Raw genomic sequence first — 20,432 nt, 5'->3', positions numbered from 1 at the left:
AGATCCCCAGCACCAAAAGCCTGGCAGTCTGCAAGTAGCCCAGACGGGCCACGCCACCCCACAGTGAATCCCGCCCCTAGGAGAGGGGAAGAGAAGGCACACACCAGTCTGACTGTGGCCCTAGCGGTGGGCTGGGGGCAGACATCAGGTCTGACTGCGGCCCCGCCCACCAACTCCAGTTATACACAGCACAGGGGAAGTGCCCTGCAGGTCCGCACCACTCCAGGGACTATCCAAAATGACCAAACGGAAGAATTCCCCTCAAAAGAATCTCCAGGAAATAGCAACAGCTAATGAACTGATCAAAAAGGATTTAAATAACATAACAGAAAGTTAATTTAGAATAATAGTCATAAAATTAATCGCTGGGCTTGAAAACAGTATAGAGGACAGCAGAAAATCTCTTGCTACAGAGATCAAGGGACTAAGGAACAGTCAGGAGGAGCTGAAAAACGCTTTAAACGAAATGCAAAATAAAATGGAAACGATGACAGCTCGTATTGAAGAGGGAGAGGAGAGAATAGGTGAACTAGAAGATAAAGGCCAGAAAGGATTGGCACGAGATCTTCAATGTGATGAACAGAAAAAATATGCAGCCAAGAATCCTTTATCCAGCAAGTCTGTCATTTAGAATAGAAGGAGAGATAAAGGTCTTCCCAAACAAACAAACCCTCAGTTTGTTCTCAGTTTTTAACAGTCTCTTATGCTTTGGCTCTCTCCCACTCTAACCTCTTTTATTTTTTTTCCTTCCCCTCCCCCATGGGTTTCTGTTAAGTTTCTCAGGATCCACATAAGAGTGAAAACATATGGTATCTGTCTTTCTCTGTATGGCTTATTTCACTTAGCATCACACTCTCCAGTTCCATCCACGTTGCTACAAAGGGACATATTTCATTCTTTCTCATTGCCCTATAATTTGGCTATTGTTGAGAGTGCTGCTATACACATTGGGGTACAAGTGCCCCTATGCATCAGTACTCCTGTATCCCTTGGGTAAATTCCTAGCAGTGCTATTGCTGGGTCATAGGGTAGGTCTATTTTTAATTTTCTGAGGAACCTCCACACTGCTTTCTAGAGAGGCGGCACCAATTTGCATTCCCACCAACAGTGCAAGAGGGTTCTCGTTTCTCCACATACTCTCCAGCATCTATAGTCTCCTGATTTGTTCACTTTGGCCCATTCTGACTGGCGTGAGGTGATATCTGAGTGTGGTTTTGATTTGTATTTCCCTGATGAGGAGCGACGTTGAGCATCTTTTCATGGGCCTGTTGGCCATCCGGATGTCTTCTGTAGAGAAGTGTCTATTCATGTTTTCTGCCCGTTTCTTCACTGGGTTATTTGTTTTTCGGGTGTGGAGTTTGGTGAGCTCTTTATAGATTTTGGATACTAGCCCTTTGTCCGATATGTCATTTGCAAATATCTTTTCCCATTCCGTTGGTTGCCTTTTAGTTTTGTTGGTTGTTTCCTTTGCTGTGCAGAAGGTTTTTATCTTCATAAGGTCCCAGTAATTCATTTTCGCTTTTAATTCCCTTGCCTTTGGGGATGTGTCGAGTAAGAGATTGCTACTGCTGAGGTCAGAGACGTCTTTTCCTGTTTTCTCCTCTAGGGTTTGGATGGTTTCTTGTCTCACAATCAGGTCCTTTATCCATTTTGAGTTTATTTTTGTGAATGGTGTGAGAAAGTGGTCTAGTTTCAACCTTCTGCATGTTGCTGTCCAGTTCTCCCAGCACCATTTGTTAAAGAGACTGTCTTTTTTCCATTGGATGTTCTTTCCTGCTTTGTCAAAGATTAGTTGGCCATACGTTTGTGGGTCTAGTTCTGGGGTTTCTATTCTATTCCATTGGTCTATGTGTCTGTTATTGTGCCAATACCATGCTGTCTTGATGATTACAGCTTTGTAGTAGAGGCTAAATTCTGGGATTGTGATGCCTCCTGCTTTGGTCTTTTTCTTCAAAATTACTTTGGCTACTCGGAGCTTTTTGTGGTTCCATATGAATTTTAGAATTGCCTGTTCTAGTTTCGAGAAGAATGCTGGCGCAATTTTGATTGGGGTTGCATTGAATGTGTAGATAGCTTTGGGTAGTATTGACATTTTGACAATATGTATTCTTTCAATCCATGAGCAGGGAATCTCTTTCCATTTCTTTATATCTTCTTCAATTACCTTCTATAGTTTTCAGCATACAGATCTTTTATATCTTTCGTTAGATTTATTCCTAGGTATTTTATGCTTCTTGGTGCAATTGTGAATGGGATCAGCTTCTTTATTTCTCTTTCTGTTGCTTCATTGTTAGTGTATAAGAATGCAACTGATTTCTGTACATTGATTTTGTATCCTGCAACTTTGCTGAATTCATGCATCAGTTCTAGCAGACTTTTGGTGGAGTCTATCGGATTTTCCATGTATAAAATCATGTCATCTGCAAAAAGTGAAAGCTTGACTTCATCTTTGCCAATTTGGATGCCTTTGATTTCCTTTTGTTGTCTGATTGCTGATGCTAGAATTTCCAGCACTATGTTAAACAACAGCGGTGAGAGTGGGCATCCCTATCGTGTTCCTGATCTCAGGGAAAAAGTTGTCAGTTTTTCCCCATTGAGGATGATGTTAGCTGTGAACTTTTCATAAATGGCTTTTATGATGTTTTATTATGTTCCTTCTATCCCGACTTTCTCAAGGGTTTTTATTAAGAAAGGGTGCTGGATTTTGTCAAAGGCCTTTTCTGCATCGATTGACAGGATCATATGGTTCTTATGTTTTCTTTTATTAATGTGATGTATCACGTTGATTGATTTGCTAATGTTGAACCAGCCCTGCAGCCCAGGAATGAATCCCACTTGACCATGGTGAATCATTCTTTTTATAAGCTGTTGAATTCGATTTGCTAGTATCGAATTGAGAATTTTTGCATCCATATTCATCAGGGATATTGGCCTGTAGTTCTCTTTTTTTACTGGGTCTCTGTCTGGTTTAGGAATCAAAGTAATACTGGCTTCATAGAATGAGTCTGGAAGTTTTCCTTCCCTTTCTATTTCTTGGAATAGCTTGAGAAGGATAGGTATTATTTCTGCTTTAAACGTCTTGTAGAACTCCCCTGGGAAGCCATCTGGTCCTGGACTCTTATTTGTTGGGATATTTTTGATAACCGATTCAATTTCTTCGCTGGTTATGGGTCTGTTCAAGCTTTCTATTTCCTCCTGATTGAGTTTTGGAAGAGTGTGGGTGTTTAGGAATTTGTCCATTTCTTCCAGGTTGTCCAGTTTGTTGGCATATAATTTTTCACAGTATTCCCTGATAATTTGTATCTCTGACGGATTGGTTGTAATCATTCCATTTTCATTCATGATTTTATCTATTTGGGTCATCTCCCTTTTCTTTTTGAGAAGCCTGGCTAGAGATTTGTCAATTTTGTTTATTTTTTCAAAAAACCAACTCTTGGTTTCGTTGATCTGCTGTACAGTTTTTTTAGATTCTATATTGTTTATTTCTGCTCTGATCTTTATTATTTCTCTTCTTCTGCTGGGCTTAGGCTGCCTTTGCTGTTCTGCTTCTATTTCCTTTAGGTGTGCTGTTAGATTTTGTATTTGGGATTTTTCTTGTTTCTTGAGATAGGCCTGGATTGCAACGTATTTTCCTCTCAGGGCTGCCTTTGCTGCATCCCAAAGCGTTTGGATTGTTGTATTTTCATTTTCGTTTGTTTCCATATATTTTTTAATTTCTTCTCTAATTTCCTGGTTGACCCATTCATTCTTTAGTAGGGTGTTCTTTAACCTCCATGCTTTTGGAGGTTTTCCAGACTTTTTCCTGTGGTTTATTTCATGCTTCATAGCATTGTGGTCTGAAAGTATGCATGGTATGATTTCAATTCTTGTATACTTATGAAGGGCTGCTTTGTGACCCAGTATATGATCTTTCTTGGAGAATGTTCCCTGTGCACTCGAGAAGAATGTATATTGTGTTGCTTTGGGATGCAGAGTTCTAAATAGATCTGTCAAGTCCATCTTATCCATTGTGTCATTCAGGGCCCTTGTTTCTTTACTGACCATGTGTCTAGATGATCTATCCATTTCTGTAAGTGGAGTGTTAAAGTCCCCTGCAATTACCACATTCTTATCAATAAGGTTGCTTATGTTTGTGAGTAACTGTTTTATATATTTGGGGGCTCCGGTGTTCGGCACATAGACATTTATAATTGTTAGCCCTTCCTGATGGATAGACCCTGTAATTATTATATAATGCCCTTCTTCATCTCTTGTTACAGCCTTTAATTTATAAAGTCTAGTTTGTCTAAGTATGGCTACTCCAGCTTTCCTTGGGCTTCCAGTAGCATGATAAATAGTTCTCCATCCCCTCACTCTCAATCTAAAGGTGTCCTCAGATCTAAAATGAGTCTCTTGTAGGCAGCAAATAGATGGGTCTTGTTTTTTTTATCCATTCTGATACCCTATGTCTTTTGGTTGGCACATTTAATCCATTTACATTCAGTGTTATTATAGAAAGATATGGGTTTAGAGTCATTGTGATGTCTGTATGTTTTATGCTTGTAGCGATGTCTGTGGTACTTTGTCTCACAGGATCCCCCTTAGGATCTCTTGTAGGGCTGGTTTAGTGGTGACAAATTCCTTCAGTTTTTGTTTGTTTGGGAAGACCTTTATCTCTCCTTCTATTCTAAATGACAGACTTGCTGGATAAAGGATTCTCGGCTGCATATTTTTTTCTGTTCAGCACATTGAAGATCTCATACCAATCCTTTCTGGCCTGCCAAGTTTCAAAAGAGGGATCAGTCACGAGTCTTATAGGTCTCCCTTTATATGTGAGGGCACGTTTATCCCTTGCTGCCCTCAGAATTTTCTCTTTATCCTTGTATTTCGCCAGTTTGACTATGATATGTCATGCAGATCGATTCAAGTTACGTCTGAAGGGAGTTCTCTGTGCCTCTTGGATTTTAATGCCTTTTTCCTTCCCCTGTTCAGGGAAGTTCTCAGCTATTATTTCTTCAAGTACACCTTCAGCACCTTTCCCTCTCTCTTCCTCCTCTGGGTTACAAATTATGTGTATATTATTTCTTTTTAGTGTATCACTTAGTTCTCTAATTTTCCCCTCATACTCCTGGATTTTTTATCTCTCTTTTTCTCAGCTTCCTCTTTTTCCATAACTTTATCTTCTAGTTCACCTATTCTCTCCTCTGCCTCTTCAATCCGAGCCGTCTTGGTTTCCATTTTATTTTGCATTTCGTTTAAAGCGTTTTTCAGCTCCTCCTGACTGTTCCTTAGTCCCTTGATCTCTGTAGCAAGAGATTCTCTGCTATCCTCTATACTGTTGTCAAGCCCAGGGATTAATTTTATGACTATTATTCTAAATTCACTTTCTGTTATATTATTTAAATCCTTTTTGATCAGTTCATTGGCTCTTGTTATTTCCTGGAGATTCTTTTGAGGGGAATTCTTCCATTTGGTCATTTTGGATAGTCCCTGGAGTGGTGCAGACCTGCAGGGCGCTTCCCCTGCACTGTGGTGTATAACTGGAGTTGGTGGGCCGAGTCGCAGTCAGTCCTGACGTCTGCCCCCAGCCCACCGTTGGGGCCAGAGTCAGACTGGTGTGTGCCTTCTCTTCCCCTCTCCTAGAGGCGGGATTCACTGTGGGGTGGCGTGGCCCATCTGGGCTACTTGCAGACTGCCAGGCTTTTGGTGCTGGGGATTTGGCGTATTAGCTGGGGTGGGTAAGCAAGGTGCACGGGAGCAGGAGGGGCATGCTTAGCTCGCTTCTCTTTCAATGATCCACTTCTGGAGGCACACTGTGGCAGCAGGAGGGAGTCAGACCCGCTGCCAGAGGGGTGGCTCCGCAGAAGCACAGACTTGGGTGTTTGCGCTGAGCAAGCAAGTTCCCTGGCAGGAACTGGTTCCTTTTGGGATTTTGGCTGGGGGATGGGCGAGGGAGATGGCGCTGGCGAGCGCCTTTGTTCCCCGCCAAACTGAGCTCTGTCATCCCGGGGCTCAGCAACTCTCCCTCCCTTTGTCCTCCAGCCTTCCCGCTTTCTGAGCAGAGCTGTTAACTTATGACCTCCCATATGCTAAATCGCACTTGCTGTCGGAACACACTCCGTCTGGTCCCTCCGCTTTTGCCAGCCAGACTCGGGGGCTCTGCTTGGCTGGCGGGCCGCCCCTCCACCCAGGCCCCCTCCTGCCAGTCTGTGGAGTGCGCACCACCTCTCCGCCCTTCCCACCCTCTTCCGTGGGCCTCTCGTCTGCGCTTGGCTCTGGAGACTCCGTCCTGCTAGTCTTCTGGCGGTTTTCTGCGTTAGTTAGGCAGGTGTAGGTGGAATCTAAGTGATCAGCAGGATGCGCGGTGTGCCCAGCGTCCTCCTAAGCCGCCATCTTCCAAAATCAAGACCACTCTCATTTTAATTGAAGAGTTGGGTCAAGTTCTCTGGACTCTGGAATACATTGGGTTATGGTGCCTCTCACCAATTGTGTGTAGAACTATGTGTACATCAGGAAACAGGGCATTTGAAAGTGCCCAGCACAGAATGGTTGCATGTAGGCAGGCCCGTAGGAGTTGGGAGAAACACAGCCCTTCTTCTGTAACAAGGAAACAATGAGTTTTATGTTACCTTTTCAGTTTTATCCCATTCTCATTTGAATTTCAGATGAAGGCTTCCTCTGGACTGGGTTCCCAGCTAGAACCAGTGGTATTTTTCCCTGTCCTTAGTGCAGAAGTGCTCTTATTCTGAAGAAAAGCTATGAATTCCAATATAATATGCTATTCATTTTTTTTTTTCTCAGCTTGATCCCACTTTCATAGGAAATGATAAACTTTGGCCATGTGTCAATTCCCATTATGTTGCTGTTCTTTTTTTAATGTTTATTTATTTTGAATAGAGAGAGATAGATAGAAACAGAGACAGAAACAGAGACAGGGAGACAGAAGGTCTGAAGCAGGTTGCACGCTGTGACTGCAAAGCCTGTTGCAGGGCTTGAACTCATGACTGTGAGATCATGACCTGAGCCAAAATCAAGAGTCAGTCACTTAACTGACTGAGCCACCCAGGCACCCCATCCCTTGCTGTTTTTCTAATTATATATTGGTTTCCACCAGGAAGAGTGGGCCTGCCAATAATTCAGTGAATAAGCAGGATTGATGCAGAGCTCCCATTCTGCTCCCTTGCTAACTGATAGCAATAAGTTTCTGATATACAAAAGGATTGATTGACATCCTGTCACTGATGACTTGGTGCTTGAAAGAATGGAGTTGGCATGATAATTGTTAGCAGAACTCCAACCACTGGCTGCTACAGATGCCTTCATTCTGTAGAGCAGACAGTTCACCCATTTGCAGTATTCCTCAGGACCTGCTATGGGCTGAAACAGCCCATTCAAGGAGTAATTCACAAGAGCCACCTTCCAAATACTTGAGGATCTGTCCCAAACCAGAACCTGCTAACTATAAATCATTACTGAAAGGACAGGGGGAAAAGGCCAATGCCAGAAACTTTCCACATCTTTCTGAAGGCACAATGAAGATTTCCTTTTGTCTTATATCACAGATTATTCTTACTCCTGAGTCAAATATCTAACCAGGATATTGTGCTAGTTGCTTCCTTTTTTTTCTATAGCACATTCTCTTTTGTAATAAACAACTTTGGCCTGTGTGTGTCTTTCTCCATCCTGTTACTCTTTTCCAAGGTCAGTTCTCCCTTTTGTCAATTCAAGGACAGTGTCTCAGAGACATTTTCTCTACTTTTAACTAGGGACTCTGACCAAGTTCTTCTCACTCTGGGATACATTGCATCACAGGGTCCTTCAAAAATTGCCATTCAGTACTATTTTGACAAGGGTAAGCCCAGGGTATTTCAAGATACCCAGCAGGAATTCTCATGTGAAGTCAGGGTCAGAGATATTGGGAGGGAGCTATCCTCACTTAGGGGACAAGAGGAATATGCAGCTAGATATTCATTTTCAGCTTTATCCCATGCTCAAAGGAAATTGAAACTTTGGCCCTTGTGTAGCCTTTCCAATTCCCTTGGTATATTGATAAATACGTCTTGGGTCCCAGGCAAGGGCAATGAGGCTGTCACTCACATAGTGAGTGCCTGGACATTACCAATGAGCACTGACTCTGGTCTGTGCTAACCAAGAGCAATCAGCTTTTTGATATACCAAAGGAAAGATTGCCTTTCTGTGAGTACTTGAGGTTTGGCTGGCTGATATATGTAATGATGGTTACCCAGCTTCTCTCTTTTCCTGGACGTTAAGGTGTTTTCACTCTGAAGATCAGTTGGTCACTTTCCACATCATTCCCGCATAAGGTTTCAAACACATTTAACTTAGTAAAACAAGATGGTACTTGAAAGATGGTTTCTCCACAGTATTTTTTCAGAGTCGAGTATATTTCACTTTCCACCTAGTTCCCAGCATTGGTTTTCACACACTTCTAACTTAAAGAAAGATGTTAATTGAAAGATGGTTATCCCACAGTGTTGTTTCACAGAGTTGAGTATATGGCACTTTCCTCCTAGGCCCTGCATGGGTTTTCAAACACTTTTAAATTAGTGAAATACAATGGTAGTTGAAAGATGGTATCACAATACTGTTGTTTCACAGAGTTGAGTAGATGGTACTTCCCTCATACTTCCTCACATGGGTTTTCAAACAAAAGTAGTGAAACAAAATGTTAGTTGAAAAATGGTTTCCACACTGGGTTGTTTCACAGAATATATGGCACTATGCACATAGGCCCTGCATTGGTTTTCAAAAATTTATAACTTTGTAAAATGAGATGATAGTTGAAAGATGGTTTCCCCACAGTGTTTCATAGAGTTGAGTATATGGCACATTTCGTGTATGACCCACAAAGGTTTTCAAACATTTCCAATTTAGTGAAACAAGGCGTTAACTGAAAGACGGTTATCTAACAATGTTTCTTTCACAGAGTTGAGTATATGGCCGCTTCCTGCTAGGCCCTGCATGAGTATTCAAACACTCCTAATTTGTGAAATCAGATGGTAGTTGAAAATGGTTTTACCACACTGTTTTGTGACAGAGCTTAGATGGCATTTTCCTCATGGTTCCCCACATGGGTTTTCAAACACTACTTAGTGAAACAAGATGTTAGTTCAAATATGGATTCCCCACAGTGTTGTTTCACAGAGTGTATGGCACATTCTACATAGGCCCCACATTTGTTTTCAAACAACTCTAAGTGAAACTAGATGTTGGTTGAAAAATAATTTTACCACAGTGCTGTTTTACAAAGTTTAGTATATGGCACTTTCCTTGTAGGCCCTGCATAGATTTTCAAACACTTCTAACTTAGTGAAAGAAGATGTTGGTTGGAAGATGTTTTCCCACTGTGTTTCATAGAGTTGAATGTATGGCATTTTCGATGAAGGCCCCACAAATATTTTCAAACACTTCTAACTTGGTGAAAAGGGATCTTAGTTGATAGATGATTTCCACAAAGAGTTGGTGTATCAAAGATTTGAGCATATGGATCTTTCTGCATAGGTCCCATATAAATTTCAAGTCCTTTTAACACAGAGAAATCTGATGCTAGTTGAAAGATGGTTTCACCACACTGTTGTTTCACAGCCCTGGTATATGGCACTTTGCGTGTAAACCCCACAAGTGTTTTCAAACACTTCTGAGATATTAGTTGAAAGATGGATTCCCCATAGTGTTATATCACACAGTTGAGTATATAGCACTTTCTGCATAGCCCCCCCCATAGTTTTCAAACACATTTGACATAGTGAAACCAGATGTTAGTTAAAATATGGCTTCACAATTTTTTTCACAGATTCGAGTATATGTCACTTTCCACATAGTCCCCAGAATAGATTTTCAAGCACTTCTAACTTAGTGTAACAAGATGGTAATTTGAATATGGTTATACCACAGTGTTGGTTTCACAGAGTCGAGTATATGGCACTTTTCACCTAGACCCCACGTGGGTTTTCAAAGACTTCTAACGTGGTGAAACCGGATGTTAGTTGAAAGATGGCTTCTCCACAGTGTTGCTTGACAGAGTTGAGTAGATGGCACTTCCCCCAGTTTCCCGCACGGGTTTTCAAACAATACTTAGTTAAACAACATGTTATTGAAAGATTGTTTCCCCACAATGTTGTTCCACAGAGTTGAGTATATGGCTCTTTCTTCATAGACCCCGCATAGGTTTTCAAACACTTCTAACTTAAAGAAACCAGATATTAGTTGAAAGATCGTTTCTCCACAATATTTTTTCACACAGTCGAGTGGATATCACTTTCCTCACAGTTCCCTGCAAATGTTTTCAATAACTGCTAACACTGGAACAATATGTTAGTTGAAAGATGATTTCACCACACTGTTGTTTCATGGAGTTGAGTATAAGACACTTCCCTCATAGTTCCCATCAAGTGTTCTCAAACACTTATAGTGAAACAACATGTTAGTTGAAAGATGGCTTCACCACAGTGTTCTTTGACAAAGTTAAGTATATAGCACTTCTCTCATAGTTTCCCGCATAAGTTTTCCATCACTTCTGAATAAATGAAACTGAATGTTTGTTGAAAGAGGGTTTATCCACAGTAATTTTTCCCAGAGTCGTGTATATATCACTTTCCTCATCCTTTCCCTCACAGATTTTCAAACCATTCTCACTCAGTGAAAAAGGGGGTGAGTTGAAAAATAGTTTATGTAGGGAAATTGCCATATACTCAACACTGTGAAAACACTGTGGAGAAATATCTTTCACCTAAGAACTTGTTTCACAAAGTTAGGAGTGTTGAAATCCTAGACATAGGAACAGGAGAGATGGTGGCATAGGAGGACGCTGGGTTCACCTCTTCCTACTGATCACTTAGATTCCACCCATATCTGTCTAAATAACCCCAAAGCCACCAGAAGCCTAGCAGAGAAGAGTCTCCGGAGTCAAGTGTAGACAAGAGGCCCATGGAAGAGGGTATGGAGGGCAGAGAGGGGGTGCGTGCTACATGGACTGGCAGGAGGAAGCCAGGGCAGTGGAGGGGCAGCCTGCCCAGCAAGGCGGAATCCCCGAGTCTGGCTTGCAAAAGTGGAGGTGCCAGACTACATGAGTTCTGACAGCCAGCAGCACTTAACATCTGGAATGTTATAAGTCAACAGCTCTGCTCGGAGAGTGCGAGGGCAAGAGGACACCGGGAGGGAAAGGTGTTGAGCCCTGGAAGACAGAGCTCTCAGCTCAATGGGGAACAAAGGCGCTGGCCAGCACCATCTCCCTCTCCCATCTCCCAGCTGAATTGCCAACGGGAACCAGTTCCTGTCACCGAACTTGCTTGCACCATGCAAACACCCAACTCTGTGCTTCTGGGGATCCATCCCTACAACTGGTCGGCCTCCCTCCCAGTGCTACAGGGCCCCTCCTGCAGGGGACCACCAATGGCAAAGCGAGTTAAGCCTGCCCTTCCCGCCCCATGCACCTTGCGGATCCATCCCAGCTAATATGCCAGATCCCACCAAAGCAGCACCAGAAGTCTGGCAGGGTGCAAGTATCCCAGACAGGGGCCACACCACTCCACAGTGAGTCCTGCCCCTGGGAGAGGGAAAGATAAGGTGCACACAAGTCTGACTGTGGCCCCAGCGATGGGCTGGGGACAGACATCAGGTCTGACTTTGGCCCTGCCCACCAACACAAGTTACTCCAGACAGCACAGGGGAAGTGCCGTGCAGTTTGTCTCCACCCCAGGGACTATCAAAAATGATGAAACTGAAGAATTCTCCTCAAAAGAAACTCCAGGAAGCAGCCACAGCTAATGAATCGATCAAAAACGATTTAAGCAATATAATGGAACAAGAATTTAGAATAATAGTCATAAAATTAATCACTGGTCTTGAAAAAAGTATAGAGGGCAGCAAAGAAGCGATTGCTACAGAGATCAAGGGACTAAGAAATATTCATGAGGGGCTAAAAAATGCTACAAATGAGGTGCAAAATAAAATGGAGGCAACCACAGCTCGGATTGAAGAGGCAAAGGAGAGATTAGGTAAATTAGAAGATAAATTATAGAAAAAGAGGAAGCTGAGAAAAAAAGAGATAAAAAAACCCAGGAGTATGAGGGGAGAATTAGAGAACTAAGTGATGCAATGAAACGGAACAATATCTGTATAATAGGAATTCCAGAAGAGGAAGAGAGAGAGAAAAGGGCTGAAGGTGTACTTGAAGAAATCATAGCTGAGAACTTCCCTGATTTGGGCAGGAAAAATGCACTGAATCCAAGAGGCACAGAGAACTCCCTTCAGACATAACTTGACTCAATCTTCTGCACGACATATAGTGAAACTGGAAACATACAAGGATAAAGAGAAAATTCTGAAAGCAGCTAGGAATAAACACACTCTAACATATAAAGCAAGACCGATAAGACAATTAGCAGACCTATCTACTGAAGCTTGGCAGGCCAGAAAGGAATGGCAGGAAATCTTCAATGTGATGAACAGAAAAAATATGCAGCCGAGAATATTTTATCCAGCAAGTCTGTCAATCAGAATAGAAGGAGAGATAAAGGTCTTCCCAAACAAAAACTGAAGGAACTCATCACCACAAAACCAACCCTACAAAAGATCCTAAGGGGTATTCTGTGAGTAAAATGTTGCAAGGACCACAAAGTACCACAGACATCACTACAAGCATGAAACCTACAGACATCACAATAAATCTAAACCCATATCTTTCAATAATAACACTGAATGTAAATGGACTATATGCTCCAACCAAAAGACATAAGGTATTAGAATACATTAAAAGCAAGACCCATCTATTTGCTGTCTACAAGAGACTCATTTTAGACCTAGGACAACTTCAGATTGAAAGTGAGGGGATGGAGAACTATCATGCTACTGGAAGTCAAAAGAAAGCTGGAATAGCCATACTTACATCATACAAACTAGACTTTAAAGGCTGTAACAAGAGATGAGGAAGGGCAATATAATAATTACAGGGTCTATCCATCAGGAAGAGCTAGCAATGATAAATGTCTATGCGCCAAATACGGGAGTCCCCAAATATATAAAACAATTAATCACAAATATAAGCAACCTTATTGATAAGAATGTGGTAATTGCAGGGGACTTTAATACTTCACTTACAACACTGGGTAGATGATCTAGACACAGGAGCAATAAAGAAACAAGGGCCCTGATGATACATTGGATCAGATGGACTTGAAAGATACATTTAGAACTCTGCATCCCAAAGTAACAGAATATACTTTCTTCTCAAGTGCAAATGGAACATGCATAGGTCACATACTGGGTCACAAAACAGCCCTTCATAAGTAGAAAAGAATTGAGATCATACCATGGACACTTTCAGACCACAATGCTATGAAGCTTGAAATCAACCACAGGAAAAAGTCTGGAAAACCTCCAAAAGCATGGAGGTTAAAGAACACCCTACGAAAGAATGAATGGGTCAAACAGGCAATTAGGGAAGAAATTAAAAAATACATGGAAACAAATGAATATGCAAATACAACAATCCAAATGCTTTGGGATGCAGCGAAGGCAGTCCTGAGAGGAAAATACATTGCAATCCAGGCCTATCTCAAGAAACAAGAAAAATCCCAAATACAAAATCTAACAGCACACCTAAAGGAAAGAGAAGCAGAATAACAAAGACACCCCAAACCCAGCAAAAGAAGAGAAATAATAAAGATTAGAGCAGAAATAAACAATATAGAATCTAAAAAAACTGCAGAGCAGATCAATGAAACCAAGAGTTGGTTTTTTGAAAAAATAAACAAAATTGATAAACCTCTAGCCAGGCTTCTCAAAAAGAAAAGGGAGATGACCCAAATAGATAAAATCATGAATGAAAATGGAATTATTACCACCAATCCCTCAGAAATATAAGCAAATTTCAGAGAATACTATGAAAAATTATATGCCAACAAGCTGGACAACCTGGAAAAAATGGACAAATTCCTAAGCACCCACACACTTCCAAAACTCAGGAAAAGAAAACTTGAACAGACACATAACCAGTGAAGAAATTGAATCAGTTATCAAAAATCTCCCACCAAATAAGAGTCCAGGACCAGATGGCTTCCCAGGGGAATTCTACCAGACATTTAAAGTAGAGATAATACCTATCTTTCTCAAGCTGTTCCAAAAAGTAGAAAGGGAAGGAAAACTTCCAGACTCATTCTATGAGGACAGCATTACCTTGATTCCTAAACCAGACAGGGACCCAGCAAAAAAAAGAGAAATACAGGCCAATATCCCTGATTAATACGGATGCAAAAATTCCCAATAAGATACTAGAAAATGGAATTCAACAGCATATAAAAAGAATTATTCACCATGACCAAGTGGGATTCATTCCTGGGCTGCGGGGCTGGTTCAACATTCACAAATCACTCAATGTGATACATCACATTAATAAAAGAAAACATAAGAACCATATGATCCTGTCATTCGATTCACAAAAAGCATTTGACAAAATTCAGCATTGTTTCTTGATAAAAACCCTTGAGAAAGTCAGAATAGGAGGAACATACTTAAACATCATCAAAGCCATTTGTGCAAAGCCCATAGCTAATATCATCTTCAATGGGGAAAAACAGAGATTTCCCCCTGAGATCAGGAACACAACACGGATGCCACTCTCACCGCTGTTTAACATAGTGTTGGAAGTGCTAGCATCAGCAATCAGATAACAAAAGGAAATCAAAGGCATCCAAATTGGCAAAGATGAAGTCAAGCTTTCACTTTTTGTAGATGACATGCTATTATACATGGAAAACCCGATAGACTCCACCAGAAGCCCGATAGAAATGATACATGAACTCAGCAAAGTCACAGGATACAAAATCAATGTACAGAAATCAGTTGCATTCTTATACACTACCAATGAAGCAACAGAAAGACAAATAAAGAAACTTATCCCATTCACAATTGCACCAAGAAGCATAAAATACCTAGGAATCAACCCAACCAAAGATGTGAAAGATCTGTATGCTGAAAACTATAGAAAGCTTATGAAGAAAATTGAAGAAGATATAAAGAAATGGAAAAACATTCCATGCTCAAGGATGGGAAGAATAAATATTGTTAAAATGTCAATACTACCCAAAGCTATCTACACATCCAATGCAATCCCAATCAAAATGGCACCAGCATTCTTCTTGAAGGTAAGACAAGCAATCCTAAAATCTGTATAAAACCACAAAAGACCCCGAATAGGCAAAGTAATTTTGAAGAAGACCAAAGTGGGAGACATCACAATCCCGGACCTTAACCTCTGCTACAAAGCTGTAATCATCAAGACAGCATGGTATTGGCACAAAAACGGACACAGAGACCAATGGAATAGAATAGAAACCCCAGAATTAGACCCACAAAAGTATGGCCAACTAATCTTTGACAAATCAGGAAAGAATATCCAATGGAAAAAAGACAGTCTCTTTAACAAATGGTGCTGGGAGAACTGGACAGCAACATGCAGAAGGATGAAACTAGACCAGTTTCTTACACCATTCACAAAAATAAACTCAAAATGGATAAGGTACCTGAATGTGAGACAGGAAACCATCAAAATTCTAGAAGAGAAAGCAGGAAGAAAAACCTCTCTGACCTCAGTCACAGCAATTTCTTACTTGATTCATCCCCAAAGGCAAGGGAATTAAAAGTAAAAATGAACTATTGGGACCTCATGAAGATAAAAACTTCTGTACTGCAAAGGAAACAATCAACTAAACTAAAAGGCAACCAACGGAATAGGGAAAGATATTTGCAAATGACATATCAAAGGGCTAGTATCCAAAATCCACAAAGAACTCACCAAACTCCACACCTGAAAAACAATCCAGTGAAGAAATGAGCAGAAAACATGAATATACACTTCTTTAAAGAAGACATCCAGATGGCCAACAGGCACATGAAAAGATGCTCGACGTCACTCCTTATCAAGGAAATACAAATCAAAACCACACTCAGATATCACCTCATGCCAGTCAGAGTGGCTAAAATGAACAAATGGGTCTATACATGCTGGTGAGGATGTGGAGAAACGGGAAACCTCTTGCACTGTTGGTGGGAATGCAAACTGGTGCAGCCTCTCTGGAAAACAGTGTGGAAGTTCCTCAAAAAATTAAAAATCGATCTACCCTATGACCTAGCAATAGCACTGCTAGGAATTTACCCAAGGGCTACAGGAGTGCTGATGCATAGGGGCACTTGTAACCTAATGTTTATAGCAGCACTTTCAACAATAGCCAAATTATGGAAAGAGCCTAAATGTCCATCAACTGATGAATGGATAAAGTAATTGTGGTTTATATTCACAATGGAATACTACTTGGCAATGAGAAAGAATGAAATATGGCCTTTTGTAGCAACGTGGATGGAACTGGAGAGTGTTATGCTAAGTGAAATAAGTCATACAGAGAAAGACAGATACCATATGTTTTCACTCTTATGTGGATTCTGAGAAACTTAACAGAAGACCCTGCGGAGGGGAAGGGGGAAAAAAAAGGTTAGAGAGGGAGGGAGCCAAACTGTAAAAGACTCTTGGATACTGGAACAAACTGAGGGTTGATGGGGGTGGGAGAGAAGGGATGGTGGGTGATAGGTATTAAGGAGGGCACCTGTTGGGGATGAGCACTCGGTATTGTACGGAAACCAATTTGACAATAAATTTCATATTAAAAATAAAAAAATAAAACCCTAGCAGTGAACTAAATATGCATAAAAAAAGAAAAAGGAAAAGAAATCCTAGACATAGAAGTTTAATGAAATTGCCATTGACACAACTTTGTGAAATATCACTGTAGAGAAAACATCTTTCAACTAATATCTGGTTTCACTAAGTTGGAAATGTTTGTAAACCCTCGTGTTGCCTACACCAATCTGCCATGTACTCAACCCTGTGAAACAAAAGTGTGGACAAACCATCTGTTAACTAACATCTGCTTTCACTGTGTTACAAGTGTTTGAAAACACATGCATGGCCTACACTGAAAGTGCCATATACTTTAACACTGTGAGGAAACAACTTTTCAACTAATATCTTGTTTCACTAAGTTAGAACTTTTCCAAAACCTATGCAGAGCTTATGCATAAAGTGCCATATACTCAACTCTGTGAAAGAACAGTGTCGTCAAAGCATCTTTCAACTAACATCTTGTATTAGAAAGTTAGAAGAATTTAAAAATCTGTGCAGGACCTAAATGGAAAGTGCCATATACTCAACTCTCTGAAAAAACACTGTAGGAAAACAACCTTCCACTTAACATCTAGTTTCAATAAGTGAGAACTGTTTGAAAACCTATTTGTGGCTTCCAACATAAGTGCCATGTGCTCAACTCTGTGAAACAACACTGTGGAGGATCCATCTTTCAAAAAACATCTTGATTCACTATCTCAGAAGTGTTTGAAAAACTATGCGGGGCTATGCTGAAAGTGGCATACATTCAAATTTGTCAAACTGCACTTTATAGAAACCATCTTTCAACTAACATCTGGTTTCATTAAGTTAGAAGTGTTTGAAAACCCATGCGGGGAACTATGATGAAATTGACATATACTTGGTTGTGTGAAAAAAATATTGTGGAGAAATGGTATTTCAACTAACATCTAATTTCACTAAGTTAGATGTGTTTAGAAACCTGTGCAGAGCCTAAGCGGAAAGTTCCATATACTCAGCTGTGTCAAACAGCACTTTTGAGAAACTATCTTTCAACTAACATCTAATTTCACTAAGTTAGAATTGTTTGAAAAAATCTGTGAGGCTATGCTGAAAGTGCCACATACTCAAATCTGTGAAACTTCACTTTGCAGATACCATCTGTCAACTAACATATGGTTTCACTATGTTGTAAGTGCTTGAAAACCCATGTGGGGCTTATGCGGATAGTGACATATACTCGACTCCAAAAAATACATTGTGGAGAAACCATCTTTGAACTAATTTCTCGCTTCACTAAGCTACAATTGTTAGAAAATCAATGCGGGGCCTAAGCAGAATGTGCCATATTCTCACCTCAGTGAAACAACAGTATCGAAAACCATCTTTCAACTAACATCTGGTTTCACTAAGTTAGAAGTGTTTGAAAAACCATGCAGGGAAGTATGACGCAATTGACATATACTCGATTGTATAGAAGAATATTGTGGAGAAACGGTCTTTCAACTTGCCTCACTAAGTTAAAAGTGTTTGAAAACCTATGTGGGGACCATGCAAAAGTGCCATATACTCAACTCTCTCAAACAACATTGTGGGGAATCCATATTTCATTAACATCTTGTTTCATTTAGTTAGTAGTCTTTGAAATTCCATGCAGGCAACTATGATGGAAGTGCCATATACTCAACTCTGTGATCCAACACCGTGGGGAAATCATCATCCAACTAATGTGTGGTTTCCCTACATTAGAAGTGTTTCAAAACCCAGGCAGGGCCTAAATGGAAAGTGCCATGTGCTCAACTCTCTGAAGCAACACTGTGGGGAAACAATATTTCACCTAACATCTGGTTTCAATAAGCTTCAAGCACTTGAAAACACATGTGGAGCCTATGTGGATATAGACTCAACTTTGTGAAGAACAATGTGGGGAAACTGTCTTTCAACTAACGTCTTGTTTCACTAAAGTAGAAGTGTTTGAAAACCTATGCAAGGCCTACAGGGAAAGTGCCACATACTCAACTCTGTAAAACAACAGTGTGGTGAAAAGATCTTTCAACTAACATCTTGTTTCACTAAGTTAGAAGTGTTTGAAAATGTATGCAATACCTATTCGTTAAGTGCCATATATTCAAATCTGAGAAACAAAACTGTGGTGAAACAGCTTTTCAAATAATATCTTGTTTCACTAAGTCAGAAATATTTGAAGATCTATGTGGGGCCCACAGGGTAAGTGCCCTATATTCAACTCTGTGAAAAAACACTGTGGGTACACCATCTTTTAAATAATATTTTGTTTCACTCAGAAGTTTTTCAACACCTATGCAAGGACTATGCAGAAAGTGCCATATACTCAACTCTGTCAAACTGCACTTTGGGGAAATCATCTTTCAAGTAACATCTTGTACAACTAAGTTAGAAATGTTTGAAAACCTATGTGGGGAATGATGTGTAAAGTGACATATATCTGATGCCGTGAAAGATTACTCTGGATAAACCATCTATCAACTACCATCTTGTTTGACTAATTTAGAAGAGTTTGAAAATGTATGTAGACATATTCAGTAAGTGCTTTATACTCAACTATGTGAAAAAACACTGTGGGGAAACCATCTTTCAACTAACATCTCCTTTCTCTAAGTTACAAAAGGTTAAACACCTATGCGAGACCTATAATGAAAATGCCATATACTCACCTCTGTCAAACTACACTTTGGGTAAGCCATCTTTCAAATAACATCTTGTATCACTAACTTGGAATTGTTTGAAATCCTATGCGGAGAACAATGTGGAAAGTGACATTACTTGACCCTGTGAAGGAATACAGTGGAGAAACCATCTTTCAACTATCATCTTTTTTCACAAAGTTAGAACTCTCTGAAAACTTATGTGGCCTATGCAGAAAGTACCATATACTCAATCCTGTGAAACAACACTGTGGGGAAAGAATCCTTCAATGAACATCTCTTTTAACTAACTTATAAGTGTTTAAAAACTATGGGAGCTTATGAGGAAAGTACCATATACTCAAGTCTGTCAAGCAGCTTTTGGGGAAACCATCTTTCAACTAACATCTTGTTTCACCATGTTATAAGTGTTTGAAAAACTTTGCTGGAAACGATGACACAAGTGACATATACTCGATTCTGAGAAAACATACGGTGGAGAAACCATCTTTCTAATCACATCTGGTTTCTCTAAGTTAGAACTGTTTGAAAACCTATGCGGGGCCTACAAGGTAAGTGTCATATAGTCAACTGTGTGAAAGAATACTCTGGGTAAACCATATTTAACTAACATCTAGTGTCACTAAGTTAGAACTCTTCAAAAAACTATGCGGGGTCTGTGTGTAAACTTCCATATATACTCATCTCTGTCCAAGTGCACTTTGGGGAAACCATCTTTCAACTAACATCTTGTATCACTACATTAGAAGTATTTGAAAACATGTGGGAAATGATGTGGAAAGTGACATGTATTCAATATTCTGAAAGAACACTGTGGAGAAATCATCCTTCAACTAACATCTTGTTTGACTAATTAGAAGAGTTTGAAAATGTATGCGGACGTATACGGTAAATGCTGTATACTCAACTATGTGAAACAACACTGTGGGGAAACCATCTTTCAACTAACATGTTTCTCTACATTAGAAGAGGTTGAACAATTATGCGAGGCCTTACTTAAAGTGCCATATACTCACCTCTGTCAAACTGTACTTTGGGAAAATCATCTTTTAAGTAATCATATTATATCACAAAGTTGGAATTGTTTGAAATTGTATGTGGAGAATGTTGTG

This window comes from Panthera uncia, chromosome X (genome assembly GCF_023721935.1).
Source record: "Panthera uncia isolate 11264 chromosome X, Puncia_PCG_1.0, whole genome shotgun sequence".
Lineage (NCBI taxonomy): Eukaryota > Metazoa > Chordata > Mammalia > Carnivora > Felidae > Panthera > Panthera uncia.
This window is presented reverse-complemented; position numbering follows the sequence as displayed.